The following is a 17,698-nucleotide window of genomic DNA, read 5'->3' as shown; positions in this document are numbered from 1 at the left end:
CCTCTCTGTCAGATCTTGTTATCTCCTTACCCAGTAACTGGTAGTGGATAATATACTCATGTTACTCCTGTGTTGAAGATCATTTCTTCCCCAGTTGAGTGTGAGCGTGCATTTCCTTAGTGAAATCGCCGTTTCTTGCTTGGCTCGGGTATTTTGGCTTTTGCTCTGATCTACTCGCTTCCCCCTGTAGATGTCCTTCTTTCCTCGACTGAGTCTTTCCATTGATTTATTTTTATGGAATCCCTAGTATCCCCTAACAGTTTTAAGTCGTAGCCTGGCCTACACATAACCCTTTTCCCTAGAGTCTCTATCTCCCCAGTGAGTTTTCCTTATGAAATGCATTGTACTCCTGTGGACTTTCGGTCTCTCTAGATTCTTTTCCTTTGTGGCAACAGTTTCCCCACAAATATTATTTTAACATTCATCCATATGCATCATGAGGTCTCTTAGGGACCAAAATTTGTTTCTACATGTTGTTATTTAAGCCCATTCTACTGAATTGATACGAAGATTTTAACCTTCATCTCCTCAGTTATAACGTCCTTAAATAGGGGCAGCTGTAAGACCCCAATTTTGATCCTAAGATCCCTCATACTATCTCATCATATGCATTGGCATTGGGATCACATCTTGGTATCCTCCTTACCCCTTATTCATTGGGTTTACATTGGGAGAGATCACCAAACACCATTTGATTATATCATACTTTATATTTTATCATCTTTACTAACCAAAATACCAAAAATATGTCTTTGTATGCACTAACTCTTTTGTAGGTAGGGCATGTGCTCACCTTTGATTCAAGAAGCTCACATATAGGGTTTAAGACCCTCGTTTCAAGGAGCTCAATCAATAAGTGGTTTACTATGGCTCTAGACATCATATATGGATCCCCATGAGCTTCACATGTTATTTTGATCAAGAATTCATCAAGAATTTGGAGTTTGTTTGCTTTGGAAACCCTAATTCATCTAGGTATCTTGTGTGACTTCTTCAACAAGCTTCTTTAACAATTGATCAAATAATTCAAGGGATATTTCAGATTTCATTATCTTATGCATATATTATCCCCCATGAGTCCCAAAAGTCAAGAGAATGTCAAGCTAGTAAGTTGGTTCATGGTGGTTGACCAGAGGAATTCAACTAATCAAAATTGGGGTTCCCTAGACCCTATCTCCTACAATATTTATCATATGAAAATTATTCCCAGAGAAAAGTTACTCTGAATGACATTCCAAACAACTTTCATGTTGAGATCAAGAACTAGTTTTTCTTGGAAAGTCATTTTTTATGGTGAAAAATTATAGGTCATTTTGTCTAAACCCGAATTTGGAGGTCAACTTCCCAAGACCATAACTTGCTCAATTTTTATAAGATGAAAGATTTCCAAGTTTCACAATCAAATTCAAGATGTCTAATTCAACTTTGATGTATGGAGGAAGAGAAAATTCAACTTTTATGTGCATGTGATATGAGGATACATTATAGGTCATTTTGGACCAATGCCATTGAACAAGTGATATTCCTCAACTTCAAAAATTCATAACTCCTTCATATTAAATCCAAATGAGGTCAAATTCGTGACCATTTTGAAGTACTTTGTTATATCTACAACTTTTATGAAGGAACTTTTCTCATTTGAAGCTCACACAAAAAGTTAGCCCAAGGTGGAATAAGTGAACATATGGCTTGACACTTAGAATTGTTTTTGACATGTTTGATTTTCCCAACTTCCACCTCAAAATTCATCATGATCCAAGCTTCAAATGAAAAAGTGTCCAACATGAAAGTTGTTCCTATTGATCTAAACTTTCCAAAAAGTCCAATTTTATCCCTTTTGGACAAGATTTGAATGGGTTTCACATGGCTTGAATATTGGATCATCATTTGGCAAGATTGAACTTGAAGCTTCCATACACCTTTGCCTTGCATTCCAACATGATCTCAACATTGTTTGTACTTAACTATGGATCAGAAGAAGTGATTTCATGGGCATGTACACGCCCATGCACCCATGCAAATACACATTGCTATTTTTGGATTCAATTTCAAGTGTGCAAATATCAAACCATCTGGCTATAAATAGAGCCCTCTATGCTCAGAAATAAGGACCCTGCACGCCAACTTTGCTTCCAAACCTTCAAACCCTTTCATTTTAGAGGATAATCTTGATAATTTCCATTGGAAATTGAGTTTGATTCTCACTCTTTTGAGATTCAAATCTCCAAGGATTTTGAACCTTTTGATCATTCAATTTTACTCCTTCAAGTGTCCTGAGCAAGATCAAGCACAAGCAAGAGCAAGATCAATCGAATTCAGACCTACATTGAAGGTATTTTCCAGAAATTTTCATCTCTTTGATTCTCACTAAATTCTTCATAATTCTCTCGGATCCTTGGTTGTCTGAAGTCCTACCAATGTAGGCAGTAAGATTGAGTTGCTTTGAGGTCAAATCTAAGCAACTCAGATCATGCACCTCAAATTTTAACTTCTTGTATCTCTCAATATACTTGGAGTTAGGATAAATTGAGGCCAGATTCGAGCTCAGTGGCATTTTTACTTTAAATTCAAGTCCTTATTTTTAATTTTGGTGATGGTTGTAACTGCACCTGTCCGGTGAAGCTCACCGGAGAAGGAGACCGGAGCTTTGGCTCCGGTGGTGAGTTGGTAGTCATTAGAGCCACATGATCCATTTGAATTGTTTTAATCACGCGCGTTGAAACTGATTACCATTTGTGTTGCACGCTGACTCAAGACCATGGTGGAATGCACGCTAGCAGCCACTTGATCTGCCACCTCAATTAATGAGGGAGATCAAGTGGTCCACGTTTTTTCTATTTTCTGATTTTTCCTTTTATTTGATTTATTTTCATTAATTCATATTAATTTCAATATTGATCCAAAAAATATGAGAGTTTCACCAAAAATTTTAAATAAATTCCTCTTTCATTTTCTGAATTAAAATAATTTTTTGGATCATTATTAATATTTTTCATGATTTAATTGATTTTATGAATATTTTTAATTGTGTAAAAATACTTTTAAGTTTGCAAAAATTATGAAAACATTTCTCCAAGGTCCTTTGACCTTGTTTGACCTATGATAAATCTCATGGCCATTTCTTTGGTGTTTTGATGAGGTTTTAGGAATTTGACAAACCATAATTTAATTTAATGCATTATTTAATTGATTTTAATTGTTTAATTGCAAAATAAATTATGTTGAACATTTGATATTGACTTGTTGAGTTTGACTTATGTTGTTGGGCCTTGGTCAAGGTTGGTTTGACTTTGTTGAGTTAAAATCATTGGATTTAGGAGATTGATGAAATGTACATTTCATCTCCCAAAATGAATGAATGGTTTTAATTTGATAAAAGTCCTCTTTTGACCAATTTGTATTGATTCCATTTCCCCTCTCTCTTCATCTTGATCCCATTCTCTCTTCATCTTGATCCCATTCTCTCTTCATCCATGTCATAGACCTATGATATCTTTACATCCTAAGGCTAGTTGATGGTAAAATCAACATGAGTATGGATGAGATTAGGTCCACCCTTTTGCATATGCTTTTTAAGTGTGGTGTGTTTTAGGAGCATGGTTCAGGATACCATGTCTCTAACATGCATTAACACTAAAATTTCTATTGCCCGACCTCAAATAGTTGTGACTTCTACATAAGTCCAATTACGATTGCTTAACATAGCGCTACATTGTTGACACAAAAGGCATAGCATTCTAGTAAGTGAGATTGTAAGTCTCCCTCCTTTCATGGTATTGTATGGAAACTTGGCCTTTTTTCCTTCCTTTGGGAGATGTCTTGGTTCAAGGATCCATGCTTGTGACAAGTGGGTTGAGTGTTCTCCAAAGAATGACTTAAACAAAATAAAAGCAAAAGCAATACTAACCTCTAATCAACTAAAAGCTAATGTTTAATTTCAAGACATTTACTTTTATGCACTTTAATTTTGAGCCTTTATTCATTTGCCATTATGCATACCTTTTAACTTGTTTACTTTAATGTAATTTTCAATTTGCTCATTTAAGCCATATCTTGTGATTATATTGTGTTTGTATATACTTATTTGTGTTTGTCATCTTTTGACCTTAATGTACATAATAACAACAAAAACCCTAAAAAACATTTTGTGTGGACTATTGGTTTGCTCTGAGACTTTGGACTTAGAATTAGGCAACATTCCCTATGCAAAAGGACTTGGCCAATTCCAACTTTCATAGAACCAAGTGCTTGTTATTTGAACTTCATCTGAAGCAAGTATTGTGATCCCATTTGAGTTCATCTGCTACATGGCCCTTTGGAGTTGTTACTTTGAACCTGTGTCTAGTGTCTATCTTTGAGTTCATCTGATGCATGGAAAATTATGAAGAAGATCATAAAGTTGCTAAGCTTAGACGTGGCTATCTTTATTTGATGCCTTGATCTTCATCTTGCTATTTGTGTATTGATATTGCTTGATTCTAAAGTCCAAGGGAAATTTGGGTTTCTATATGACATTCTTGTCTATTGGATTGCAGCCCATTGGTCAGATCTTTTCAACTCTTAACTTTTAAATTTGTGCTTAGGATTAGTCTCTTCATCTCCTCCCCCATTTATTTAATTTCAAATATCTCCCTCCTTTTAAAAATATTGTTTGCTTGTGTTTGTTTTCTAAACTTAGACCATTTTGCAAATTAGAAACTTTGGCCTTATGCCATTGCATTTTTAAAACTCTTTTCTTAATCAAACTTGTAAATGAACCTAACTATACTTGACTCAAAATTTCAAAAGACAAAAAGAACTAACACCCATTCAAAACTTTTTAGGTCTTTTGCTCCTTTGTGAAACATAAATTTTTGTTAAAAGCAATCCACTCATTTTGAAATTGTTACCACAAACTACGAGGTTTTGATCCCTTATTTTATGTTGGTACGTAGGCACAAGTCCGAAGGTCTTGTCAAACACAAAAATATAATTAATGAATTCTTTTGTCATCCCTCCATTCTATTTATTGCAAACATCTTTTGTACAAAGATACATATGCACACAAAAAAGGGATCCCTAGGGGTACCTAAGACACTTTGGGTGCCTAACACCTTCCCTTTGTGTAACCAACTATCTTACATGTAATCTCTGGCATTTTATTAGTTCTGATTTGAAAACTTCATATGTTTTGGGTTTTGTTCGTACTTTTCCCTTTTCCCTTGGAAATAATAAAAGCGCGGTGGCGACTCTGGTTTAATTGACGTCTAGCTTATCCATAGCTTGATGGTCATGAATTTACCGCTACAATTTCTAACTGGTATTTGTTTTAATTAAATAGAATGTGTCTTGCTGATTATTTAAATTTTGGGTTAGTGTTAATCATAACATTATACTTATCTTGCTAATTGATTGTTAATTACATGGTTAGTTTGCTTGTTAAATTTTAAAATTATATTGTTAATTGTTAGTTGAATATTGTGGTGTATATAGATGTCGGCTAGACTATGTCGCAATATTGATAACTTTTGGTAATATATTTTGTAAATAATGATTGGTTTGTTGCTATTTGATTCTAATTCCATTTCATTAAATCAGAACTTTGATCCGCGAATACGGCAATTTTATGTCGTTATGCCACCAAAATTTTGATACATTGATAGAATTTCGCCGCATTATAATCCTCCATATGACATTACTCGTGTTATCATTACGCACAAAACGACTTTGAACATATTGTGGTTAACTCGCTTCGATTATTTTATATTCGATCTTGTTGTTTATTCTTTAATTAAATTAATTAACTAATTAAAGTTTTTGTTTAATTAGATAATTTTGTTAATCAATTTTAATTAACTTAATTCTTTGGTTACATTAATTTTTAATCAAATAAATTTTGATAATTAATTTTAATCAGCTTAATTAGATTAATTAATTAAATTTCAATTAATTGATTTTTTAAATTAAATATTGATTAACTTGTTTCACTATCATTTCACAATCATTTTCAAGCTATCAACTCGATTTCATTCATAATCTGTTTAATATCATTTTAAACCAAGTCCATTCAATATCGTTCCTATTCAAAGTCATTTCCCAATTCATTTCATCCACAAGCATAAAATAAAACCTCGATCAATATCGAGTGCTCCTTTTCAAATCAATTACAAACACCTAATCACTGTTAAACACCATTTTATTAAAGATAAAAAGGGGGATGGTCTCGAGCCTTTAATTCCTCTCCTCAATTATTTAGGTACGAGTTCCCTTACTCGATTATTCAAACAATTGTCATCTCTTAAAAAATTCCTAATATTATCAAATCTAAATCATTTTTACAAAAACTTAGACGAAAAGGGGAGTGGTCTTGAGCCTTCTATTCCCTTCCCTGAATATTTGGATACGAGTTGCCTTACTCGACCATTCGAGTATTCTTCGTCTAATCAGAATACCCTAACGCTATCTAAAGCCTTTTGCAAGTAAGGATGAAAAAGAAGATGGTTTAGAGCATTCAATTCCTCTCCTCGATTATTTGGATCCGATTTACCTTACTCGAGCATTCGAGTAATCGTCAGCCAACGAAATACTCAACACATCAAACCTATCTTTTTCTCGCCCCCGTGTGATCGAATCCTTTTCACAAACAAACACTATTTAGTCCTTCCTAACATGTATACAACAAGCGCTTAAGCCCCACATGTGTGAGTATACAGCTAAATGTTTAAACTACTAGAATGCAATCAAACAGGATACCTTCTACCACAAAACAAACAAATACTAAGTCTCCCATCCGTGAGAAAACAAGCTAATGTTTAAACTGTTAGAACATGACCTAAACATTCGTTCATTAAAATCAATCAACCAACAATCTTGGCTACCAAGAACTACGTAGCTTTGAGTTCTCAATCACACATTCGAGTAATCGTCACCCAAAGAAATACTCAACACATCAAACCTATCTTTTTCTCGCCCCCGTGCGATCGAGTCCTTTTCACAAACAGACATTATTTAGTCCTTTCTAACGTGTATACAATAAGCGCTTAATCCCACTATGCGTGAGTATACAACTAAAATTTTAAACTGCTAGAATGCAATCAAACAATATCCGTTCTACAATAAAATAAACAAATACTAAGTCTCCCTCCACGAGCAAACAAGTCAATGTTTAAACCGTTAGAACATGACCTAAACATCGCTCATTAAAATTAATCAACCAACACTCTTGGCTACTAAGAATTGTGTAGCTTTGAGTTCTCCATTGCACCTGGAGATACGTAGAAGCTAGATTCACGTCTCGTCAAGCACTATAATAAAAAACACCAAAAACATCTTTTGTCTTTCTAGCGGTAATATTTTCAACCTTGTTCTATGACTCTGATAACCTTTTTAGAACCTTGGAGTCGATGGTTGTGTAGTATTGTCCCACAAGGATCCTTTCTCGTTGGGAAGATATGAAAACCTCACCCATAAGAGATCATCTTGAAGGTATTATTGTCTGACGAGCCTTCGTCATGGCAATAATATTCTCAAGAAGGATCTATGACTCTGGGAACCTACCAAGTGTAGAGCCTACCTATGGGGTTCCTATAATCAGAGATATTAACTATTTACCCATTATTCTGATTGATTTAAGAACGTGATGTACCTGTGATCCTGAACATGGCATTACATTCATTTACATCTCGTTGCATATGCATTCATCATCATGTTTGCATATCATTTCACAAAAAAGAAAAAACTCATTATGCCCTGACCATAACCTGTAGTTGATTTCCCGACATATGTATCATACTTAAAACAATTCTTGAAGGACCATGGATCCATTGGAGAAAAGCCATGTTGTGCTAAGAGGAGATGTGGACTTAATGAAAAACTAGATAGACCAACTTGTGGAAGATATGATAGCTTTAGCAAAAAGAGAGGACAACATTCAATGGACTACAGTCATTGAGAATGTTATTCCACCTCTAATAAATGATCCTACCCTACCTTAGCCTACATGAATCCCAATTGAGAACTATGTTGTACAAGCGTGTCACACTGTCCGAGATGGGGGTTCCTCATATCATGATGTCGTCGAGTATCATAGCTTTGCATTCTCTGTGCCATATTCCCAAGGGATATGCCTGGTGGTGAATACTGAATATCCACGAGATGATGAGATTGTTAAAAGATGTAGCATGCTAGAGAAAAGACTTAAAGCCATAGAAGTCTGAGATACTGTTAAACTGGATGGTTTAAACATGTGTTTGGTATCCGCCCTGGTTATACCCGTTGAAGCTAGAGGAAATATACCTGAATGTATCGTACGCTCGAACATACAACAGAGTCGCCATCGAAATTTATTTATTCCCGAAGGAAAGGGAAAACATCGATACAACCCGGGGGAAAGAGATGTGTTGGGTAAGGAAGTCGGTTATGCAAGGGGAAGGTATTAGCACCCCTAACATCAATGGTACTCGATGGGAATTGTTTTGATTATTCTCGCTCGAATAGGTGTTATATCTAAAGATTACTCACGAAAGAATAAGGGAAAACGAAAAGAAATATATAGAGTGCTTGGTGAGGATTGGGGCCCTCATGTCTACGTATTCTCACTGTGCAATGAGAAAATTAGAGCAATTGTAGTTCGTGGAACTACGAAAACAAAGGAAAGAAAAGGGAGTGTTTGTATAAACAACAAGGATTAACAAGACAAAAAACTAAAAAGTTATGATTGAAGTGATTGAAGGTATGACTTGTACCAACAAAATGGTAAAATGGGAACCCATAAGGTAAACTGGCTTTGAACCCAAGAGTGAAAAGGTATACACTAAGATGTGGAGGATCAAAGGCATGCCCACTGTATTGTCTTACCAAAAAGAATGAGTTAGATGTTTTGGTACAACCCAAATAACTATTGGTTCATAAGATGGACTAATGTCCTAAAAGGATGGGTATGAGGCCCACAAGAAAGTATTATTGGGTGCAAGGAAGAATATATCACTTGCTGGGGAACAAACAGTTCGAGATCAAAGGAGAACGGTATCTTGGATCCATGAAGGAATAAACTTTAAACCGAAGAGCGGAAGAGGTATTAACTAGGATGTGGAGGGACCTACGCATACCCACTCCTGTCATAACCAAAAATAAAGAGAATCAAATGTTTGGGTACAAGCCAAACATCTCTTGGTTCACAAGACATACTGTTCATTAGGCATCCTAAAAGGATGAGCATGGAAACCAAGGAAAAGTGATATTCAATCTCAAAAAGATAGAATTGATTGAATGGATGAAGGATGGTTGATTAATAAATAAGGTAGATTGATAAATAAGATAGCTCGCGAAGAATCTGAATTCTCCTGCCTACGTATCCTTATAGTGCAATAAGGAAATCAGAGCTTTCGTAGTTCAGCTCACTAGGGCTGAAAGCAAGAAGATTGGTGAGGCAAAAGAAGTAATGATTGAAGAATGGAATAGACTTGATAGTTATTGTATAAGAACCACACTAAAGTCTATGAGTAAAGATGGATATAATAAGCAACGGTCCAAATGTCCCGCACCCAAAAATATCCAGAATGAGTGTAGGAAAGCTTCAGTCTCATTCCTTCTTTATTACTTAAGGCTCGTGGCATGTAATTCTCATCCTAACTTTCAAGTTATTGGAGGAGAATCTTGGTTGTTGTTTGTTGTATTTGTGAAGACCTTATCAATCGTTCGATTTTAATTCCACTAAAGTCTATGAATGGAGGCGAATACAATGAGCAACTGGGTCAAACTTCTTGTACCCAAAGGTATTCAGATTCGGGGTAGGAATTCTCCAGTCCCATTCCCTCTCCATTTCTTAAGGCTCGTGTCGTACAACTTGAGTTATGATTGATAAGTTGTTGATGTAGTCCTTTACTTGTTGCATGCTGCTTTGTGAAGAGGGAGAGCTTTGCCAATCATATGATTAGAACTGTGCTAAAGTCTATAAATAGAGGTGAATATGATGAGTACTGGGTCACTCATCCCATACCCAAAGATATTCATAATGGAGGTAAGAATTCTCCAGTCCCATTCCTTCTCTATTACTTAAGGCTCACGCCACACAATTCTAACTTTAATTTGACAAGCTCTTGCAAATGCCACCTTTGATGTGCTTGTATTATCCGCTGCTTGGTATGACTGAGGATGCCTTGATTGAGAATCTGACTTGAGGCTTCGAGCTCCACAACTTACGGAAAATGTCTTATTAACTGACCAATGATCTTTTGGTCACTCAAATTAGACTGTGGGATTATACAAGTACAAAGGATTTAGTTGATTAAAATTGCTTTTGATCAACTTGAATCAAAAGGTTTGAATTAATTAGAAATTAAGATTAATCCTAATCTAATTGTGAGAATTTAATCAAACTAACCTAATGGTACATGTTATAGTTAATCATGGCTTGATTAAAATCTATGTCAAATTCTAATCTTAAAGGAGCATGCATTGGTTAATCAAAGACTAAAATTCTATCCTACAATTAATCCTAAGGGAAAAATGCAACTATATGGTTGAAACAACAAAAGAAACCCATAAGGATAAAATAGTCATTTCATAAAATATTGATATTTAATTAAATTTCTACTCATGAAATTCTAATTAAGAATCAATTCTAAATCCTAAATCCTAAACAAATTTGATTAAGTCTAATTCTAAAGGATCAAACAAAACTTAATCAATTTTAAAACCTACTTAAACTAAAGGATCAATATTTCTAAAATCTAATCTAATTCTAGTTATCTCTAATAATCCTTATTAAATTCTAGTTAGCCTAATATTCTAATATTTTTAAAATTCTAAAATCTATTATTTCTAATTAACCTAATTAATTCCTAAGCTATTATTCTAATATGATTTAGCTAATTAAGCTAACCTAACACCTAATTAAACTAATTAAAGATCCCAAAACCCTAATCAACTAATCAAATGATTAATGCACTAAATCGTAATATCTTAAACCTAAAGATCAATAAGTTACCTAACTCTAATAGGATTAAACTAATCTAATCAACAAGATTAAAACAAAAATTTGGAATTAAAACAAATTAAGAAATGGATTAAAACTCTTACCAAATGTTAAGAAATAATTAAGAAAATACATGGGCCAACATGGGGGGTATGAACATGGAGAAGCATGTGCAAAAGAAGGTTTGGGTGAGGAATTTCTTGGATAAAAAGCCCAAATCTCCAGCTGACCCCAAGACCCAAGCTCCATCTAGGTCTGCCTCAAGGAATTCACGTATTCGGATTTTTGCACGCGGCCAAGAACTCACTGAAGAGACTTACCACCTCCAAAATACAAATCCATCGTTCACACCCGCGAACCGATACATGACAATCGAAGAATTCCAGTAATTTCTTTCGCCATTTCACGAACCGAATTCGTATTCGGATTCATCGTCGAGTCGAATTCAAGTTCATCTATCCTTTCACATGAATTAACGAGGTTGAAGGAAGAAGGGAACCTACCCGTTCATTCCGACGTGGCTGATGAAGAGGTCTATGTTCCGTTGTGCTGAAGATGAAAGTGTGAGGTCGCATGACGACGGAGATGAGGAGCGAAGCTGCGTGGATTTGTCTCTTATATACTCAGGTTTCAGTTATTTCTATTTCATCTCTGTAACCAGCTTCATCTTAGTGCGAAATCGGAACCAGGTTATGCTCGAGTCAAGCTTCGCACGTGGAATCAAAGGGAAGCGATGCGGATTTGCTCAACAGATTCTCATCGGTTACAGAAGAATAAACAGAAGAATACTCATGGGGTCGGAATTGCGATGTAGTGGTTCAGCAGGGACTTCACAGGTAATGCCTTGTTCTGCTCTTTCTTCGATTCTACCTTATTCATCTTCTTTCCTCTGCTTCTTCTTTGTGTATGCTCACGGTTGTTGCAAATTGCAGCATGAAAAGTTGGTGGCAGCATTATGACAGAAGAAGGTTAATGCAATAGGGTTGAAGTTTGCAGAAAATGCAGAAATTGATGCTCTTGCAGAAGTTGCAGAAATCGATCCCCTGTTGCAGGATGAGGTGATTCTTATTTATACTAATCTCCTTCTCAAATATGTTGAAAATGTTAATGAAATTCACTTCAAATGTCACTGAAATTCAAGAGTTAGTTAGGGATAAAAATTGTTTTGAAATGTCATTGAAATTCAGTTGAAATTTAGAATTAGTTACAAATGAGAATGTTAGTTGGAAATTCAGGTTTTGTCAAATGACAACTGAAACTCAGATTTAAATGAAATGAAAATGAAAATTGAAACCCATATTTGAAATAAAACTGAAATTAGCTCAATGAAAATCCCTTTTGCTGTTATGTTTAGTTAGTTATGAAGCTAGTGATTGCAATGGTTGGTTGGATTAGTTAAATGAAGTTCAAAATGTAATATGAAATTCAAGTGAAATTTCAAATGAGACTCGCTACTGTTTTGTGAAATGTGACGCTAATGAAATGTAGTTGAAATGCACTATGATGCTTTATAAATGCATAACTGCCATGTATTTATATGTAAGTGAAAAAAATTCTGCATTGGAATGTAAGTTGTACAAGTACAAATGAGTTTGTTAGTTCTATTAATCTTAGCATAATTAGAGGCCATAGATTGGGACGGATGGTGATGTTTTGAAGATGGAAGTTAATACTTGTAGTCATTTAGAAATTGTGTAGCTTGTTTCATTTGAAGTGTAATAACCATTGACAACTATGTATTCAACATGAACTTTAATACCATTTCAAACAATTTCTCCATATTCAATTTATGCAATATATGTGTATGTAAAACTCCATGTATGAAAGTAAGATGGACCATGGATTTATGTATGGTAAATGATGTATGAAAGGAAGATGGACCATGGATCTATGATTGGTATATGAAGGTGGAAATAGATTAGTAAATTCAAAGATTTGAATGCACCCCTTTAAAGATGCCATAAGGAAGTAGATGGATGATCGTGGACGGGATTAGAAAGTTCGAAGCGAATTCTTAATTAAGCATGAACCAACTCTAATGCAATATGTGTACAAAAATTAAAAGATGATGATAATGAATGTGTTTGTATGGGACCATGGAATGTGTGTTGATTTATGAAAAGAAAATTGAATGGATTATAATGGAATGAATACAATGGAGTGTAGTTTGGTCTATGGGCTTTTTTTGGATGAATACACCTAGCATATTGGCTTTGGAATCTATAATTCAACGACTATGGTGAAATTGTGTAAGGTAGGATGATTCTTAGCTTAAACTTAGAGATGAATCAAGGTCGTGGATTGAAGGTGAACGGCTCGAGAGTGGCTCATTGGAAGTGGTTGACTTTGGTCAACTGGTTGACCAAAAAGTCAACTTATGCTACAATATGTAATTTCTAATTAAAGTGAATATTCTAATGACACGATGCAAAAAAATGTGAATTCACATGACCATTTTCCAAAACAACCAATTGAAAACAAATACCATGAGTGAATGAAGAAAATTTAATGATTATGAAATGATTATACCAAACAAATAATGAATCCTTGGACCAACTAATTTTAAATGAACCTTCACACACAAAGGGACCAATGGATGAAACCTGGACTAGATGATGACCAAGATAGCCAATGGGCGAAGTGACAATATGTAATGGGATGTAAGCATGCCTTAGACCAATCATAACAAACCAAGCACTAGGGTTTAGCTAGGTCAAAGTTCAACAACCAAAGGCCTCAACCACAAGCAATGCATCAATGCTCTAAGCCAACAAGGGTTTTCAAACCCCTCAAAGCAAGCCATAAGGTTCACCAACCTTAAGATCAACACACTAGGTTTTGATGTAAAATATACACCAAAGTGCAACCTCCAAGGCCCTGAGCACATATCAATTAGGGTTCTGATGAACCTTAAATCCAAAAGTCAACCGAACTAGGAACTCAAGCACTAACTACCCCTGATTAGGGTTGCAAACCAAACACAAAGCTCCTCAGGCAACATCTTAAACCACGGACCCATAAATGAGGGTTTAGATGACCAAATCAATGCTCAATAAGTCAATTACAAAGTCCTATAGTAACATAGTAAAAAGTTAGGATTTTGATGCCCAGATGAATGCCAAGTTGTGAACTCCTTCAATTCAATATCCCTGAGATCAAGAAATTAGGTTTTCTCCACATGATGAGCAATACCACAGTTTTCAGGCCAAAACCCTGATTTTCATTAGCCACAAACCTTGAATTTATGATGCTTCTTACTATGTGTTGATTATGCATGAATGATGCACATGAATGAGTCATGAGTGAGTCTTAAGTTATAAGTCAGGTGAGAAGCATAAATGGAGGGCAAATTTTGGGGTACAACACTCGTCAAATTCAAAGTATCCGAATTTGAGAAGTACAAAGGGGATAGTTATCCAGAGCGCCATTTGGTGATGTTTTGCCGAAAGATGACCTCATATGTTCACGATGATAAGCTAATGATTCGTTATTTTAAAGACAGATTGACTGAGGCATTGTTGAGTTGGTACATGAAGTTAGAAAAGAGCCATGTTCAATAATGGTTGGACCTAGCTAACTCCTTTTTGAAGTAATACAAATACAATTTGGACATGGATCCCGATCATATTCAGTTGCGAGGTTTATCTCAAGTAAGCAACAAGTCCTTCAAAGGGTATGCCCAAAGATGGAGAGGGTTGGCGGATTATGTTGAACCACCACTTTTAGAGAAAGAATTGGTTGAATTATTCAAGAATACCTTGCAAAATCCATACTTCAAAAGGATGATAAGCAGTGCATCATCAAACTTCGCTTACTTAGTGTCAATTGGAGAACCCATTGAGAGTAGCCTCAAAAGTGGAAGAATCCAAGATGCCATGAATAGCCTGAGCATTGAGAGTGAATCCCTTAGAGATTCCCAAAAGGAAGAAGAGGATGAAATTAATGCAGTCTGGGAAGCTACACAAGCTCCATATCAGACACCATTTTTTCCACATGGTTAATATCCTACCAATCGAGGACCTCCTCGGTATAAAAAGCAGATTTCACATCAGCAGTCATACCAATGGCAATATACTCCACATCAGCAGCATCAACACGCCCGACAAAGGCCAAGAAATTCAGAAAGGCGTATTGATCATCTTCCAGTGATATACAGTCAAGTACTGTCATATTTGATCAAGAGTGGGTTAATAGTGCCAAAAGAACTGAATGCAGTGCTTCATCCATACCCATCAGGCTTTGATGCCAACTCCCAATGTGACTTCCATGCAGGGGCACATGGGCACTCGATTGAAGGCTGTAAGGTGCTCAAGAGCAAGATACAAACTCTGCTCGACTCCAAGGTGTTCTCATTCACGCCCCAATGCCTTCAAATCAATAATACTCTTTCACTTAGTCATGCGGGCCCATCAGTAAATCAAGCACGAGAGATCTTCCTCTACGTTGACAATCATTTGGCTATTTCTAGCATTTAATTTATATTTTTTTACATGTTAAGTACTTATCTGCTTTCAAGTATTGTTGTTTTCCTTTAATGGTAATATTAACAAAGTGATCATGCATTTTTCAAACCAATCATATCTTATTCACTCATTTTCCATTTATTTCAAAAAAAAAACTCCCATTTACTTATCTTTTTGTTGTTTTAGCAATGATTGGAGGGAGGATGACGAAAATGAAATACCCATAATTACTAATAGTATGATTTTGAATAAAATCATCCTGACGATGTACATGCATTGTTTCAAATCCCCAAACACTGGAGCTATAAGGAGTTAATCCCTAGTTAACCACTTCGAGTCTAGAAGTAGGATTTTCTTTCGGATCTACAAACCCTTACGCTTAACCCAAGGCAGGGCAGTGTTCAGTTAATCTGACTACGCATTTGAATTACAAGAGAATCCATCCCATATGGGGATCAACCACATGATGTTCTTCGCACACATCCTAAAGTGTCGAAGGGACCATGCAAAACCCAAAAGTTATGTCGACTGTTCTTCAATAACCAATGACTTGGAAATTACAAGCCTTTCCAAACCAAAAGAAAAAAATTAAAAAAGAAAGCTTGTTAAGTCGAACACTTAAAGAAACGACTTAGACAAAAATTAGGGCAATCCCGGTGGGCTAAAAGCTTCAAAAAGAGGTCCATGAAAAAATCAGGGATAAAAAAAGAGAGCAAAAAAGGTCATCAAATCCTCAACAAAAGCAAAACAAGATTCGGTGACCACCACATAAAGAATCAAAGGGTCACCGACATCCATGGAAAAACAAAATAAGGTGACTACCATTTCAAGAGGATCTTGAATCTTCAACTTTACACTGTTGAGCTCTCTTAGAAGACGAATAGGTATGTTGAATTAAATAAACGTATGACTGGAGATCATCATGAAGAAGGGGTGGGTACAAATCAAATTTGAGCCTTATATCCTTTGTTTCATAAATCAAGAACCATGCCACATTACAACCCTTAAAAGACCTAACTGAGGCAGGGTTTATTCCAAAAGCATACTACAACAAGGTTGCGTAAACTAACTCCTATAGATTTGCTAATTGATGCCATATTCTCGTTGTATCTTTCTCATAAGCTATATCAGCACTACATTTGGACTAATGGTCCATTCGTCACACATTACTACATCATTCTAGTAAATAATGATTTTTTTAAAAAAACTTGCATGAATGTCGCTTTAAAATTACCATTTCTTAATAAACAACTATAACTGCAAGTCAGTACTTGACATTAGGGGAATTCCAAGAAGCAATCATAGAGGAACTTGATTATTTGTTGGTGCTGACTCAAATCAAGACCACCTCATAACCCTATGGATCAAGGGCATGACATTCAACAACTATGAATTAGTCAATCTAAGATAAATCTCCAAGCATTAGTTGATCATGAGGAAAGATCATCTCAATATTTAGCCAATTTGGGGCAAGTCCCTCAAAAGCTCAGACTGGGAAAGAGCAAGTTGCTAAAGGGCAAGTTCCCTTCATACTTTCAAGTTGGTCAAGCAGACCATTCCATACGCTAGTAACTGTTGAGTTCAAAACAAGTGTAGGAAGATCATGATAGTACAAAAAGCCTTAGGGTAGAGTAAAAGCACAATGCGTTGACTACGTCGCTACACTCATGAAATCATTTGCAAGCCGTCATGACATATCAGGCAAAAAAGTTGAGGTTCTCTCTCAGGAACAAACACGCAACTTATCGGCAACTGATCAAACTTGGGGCACCAAGATCATCCTTATCTATCCTCCGATCATTGCATCGTCAAAGATCAAATGTCGGGAAGTTAAAGTCTTTCACCAAAACCAAAAGTCCAATCCATATTGGAAGCTACCGAAATAACCAAAGTCCACTGTGTTGGCATCTTCATAAAACTTAAATCCAATTAACACCGATACCCATAAAATATCTCACCTTTGAAAAAGGGGGACCACTCCAAAAACCAATCACCTATTTGCATTCCCACATGCATTGCATACAACATACATGCATAACTTTTCCTTCCAAAACATGAAGTTTCATATCAAAAAATCTTTGTCGCTGAAATGAGAAGTTTTCATTAACATGCACCACATGCATACATAACACAGTCCTTTCCGTAAATCCTTTGATGGCGAAAAATCCCTTTCCATCAATCCTTTGATGATGCCATCAACCCCTTGATGACGACATAACATAATAATTATTTTTTGTCAACCCTTTGAGGATAACAAATTCTTTTCCATCAACCCTTTGAC

The 17,698-nt window shown here is 35.7% G+C and overlaps 1 long non-coding RNA gene across 1 annotated transcript; it reads left to right on the top strand.

Annotated features, from left to right (window-relative positions):
• Positions 1 to 11,152: 11,152 nt before the first annotated feature.
• On the top strand, positions 11,153 to 12,735 carry LOC127088323 (uncharacterized). The gene is made up of 2 exons (XR_007790187.1): positions 11,153 to 11,790; positions 11,887 to 12,735. It is a non-coding gene; the product is annotated as an uncharacterized LOC127088323 (long non-coding RNA).
• Positions 12,736 to 17,698: the final 4,963 nt, after the last annotated feature.

Source organism: Lathyrus oleraceus, chromosome 5, assembly GCF_024323335.1.
Source record: "Lathyrus oleraceus cultivar Zhongwan6 chromosome 5, CAAS_Psat_ZW6_1.0, whole genome shotgun sequence".
Classification (NCBI taxonomy): domain Eukaryota; kingdom Viridiplantae; phylum Streptophyta; class Magnoliopsida; order Fabales; family Fabaceae; genus Lathyrus; species Lathyrus oleraceus.
The sequence above is the reverse complement of the archived record's forward strand: the minus strand, read 5'-3'. Positions and strand labels throughout refer to the sequence as shown.